The sequence below is a fragment of the Balaenoptera ricei genome, chromosome 19 (genome assembly GCF_028023285.1).
Source record: "Balaenoptera ricei isolate mBalRic1 chromosome 19, mBalRic1.hap2, whole genome shotgun sequence".
Taxonomy (NCBI): Eukaryota; Metazoa; Chordata; class Mammalia; order Artiodactyla; family Balaenopteridae; genus Balaenoptera; species Balaenoptera ricei.
In genome coordinates this window covers 2856576-2858187 of record NC_082657.1, presented here as the reverse complement: position 1 = coordinate 2858187, position 1612 = coordinate 2856576, and positions in this window count along the sequence as shown.

Below are 1612 nucleotides of genomic sequence, written 5' to 3'. Positions count from 1 at the left end.
CACACCCTGTCCTGTAAATTGTTCGCCAGGGCAGTGGGGACGGTGATTTCAGAGCTCTTCCTTCACAGTATTCTAGCAACATGATTGTGGGATGTGCCGTCTGTGCCTAAGTCCTCTATGCCCCATCTTGAAAGTTCCCATCCTGCCTCACAATGTTTAGAAGAACAAATACATTAAATGGGTAAACACTTGGGAAAGCATGACTTTATTTTCTTACCGGATGTCTGGGGATGTAGGAACTTGGATTTGAAGGAACCACGATCCTCTGACACTTCTGACATAGAACTGCTGCTAGAATGTATCTATAGATTTTAGAATTTATTCACTACATCTAACATCCCAACAGGACCTTTCATTTTTAGTTTGTCCAAATTTAGTTTTCATCAGTTTTCTGGTATAGTAAAAAAGTGTATTTCCAGATCTCTACTTATCCTTTACCATATGCTACCCCATTTTTTTAAAAATTTGGTATTTTTCAAATGTATCTACACAGTTTAATTCAATGTTTTCTTTTTCAAATACACATCAATACCTCACTGTCATAATCAAACATTACCTAATTCTCTATTGCCTCTACAATAAATTATTAATACCTTACTGGCCCTATATAGAGTTTTATTTTTGTTGAGTATAATACATTTTAAAGATTTATTTTATTGAAGTGTAGTTGATTTACAATGTTGTATTAATTTCTGCTGTCCAGCAAATGACTCAGTTATACATATATATACATTCTTTTTTTTAAACACCTTTATTGGAGTATAATTGCTTTATAGTGTTCTGCTAGTTTCTGCTGTATAACAAAGTGAATCAGCTATATGTATACATGTATCCTCATATCCCCTCCCTCTTGCATCTCCCTCCCAGCTTCCTTATCCCACCCCTCTAGGTGGTCACAAAGCACAGAGCTGATCTCCCTGTGCTATGCAGCTGCTTCCCACTAGCTATCTATTTTACATCTGGTAGTGTATATATGTCCATGCCACTCTCTCACTTCGTCCCAGCTTCCCCTTCCCCCTCCCCGTGTCCTCAAGTCCATTCTCTATTAGGTCTGTGTCTTTATTCCTGTCCTGCCCCTAGGTTCCTCAGAACCATTTTTTTTTTAGACTCCATATATATGTGTTAGCATACGGTATTTGTTTTTGTCTTTCTGACTTACTTCACTCTGTAGGACAGACTCTAGGTCCATCCACCTCACTACAAATAACTCAATTTCGTTTCTTTTTATGGCTGAGCAATATTCCATTGTATATATGTGCCACACCTTCTTTATCCATTCATCTATCAATGGACACTTAGGTTGCTTCCATGTCCTGGCTATTGTAAATAGTGCTGCAATGAACATTGTGGTACATGACTCTTTTTGAATTATGGTTTTCTCAGGGTATATGCCCAGTAGTGGGATTGCTGGATCGTATGGTAGTTCTCTTTTTAGTTTTTAAAGGGACCTCCATACTGTTCTCCATAGAGGCTGTATCAATTTACATTCCCACTAACAGTGCAAGAGGGTTCCCTTTTCTCCACACCCTCTCCAGCATTTATTGTTTGTAGATTTTTTTTTTTTTTTTTTTTTTTTTAAATATTTTATTTATTTATTTATTTATTTATGGCT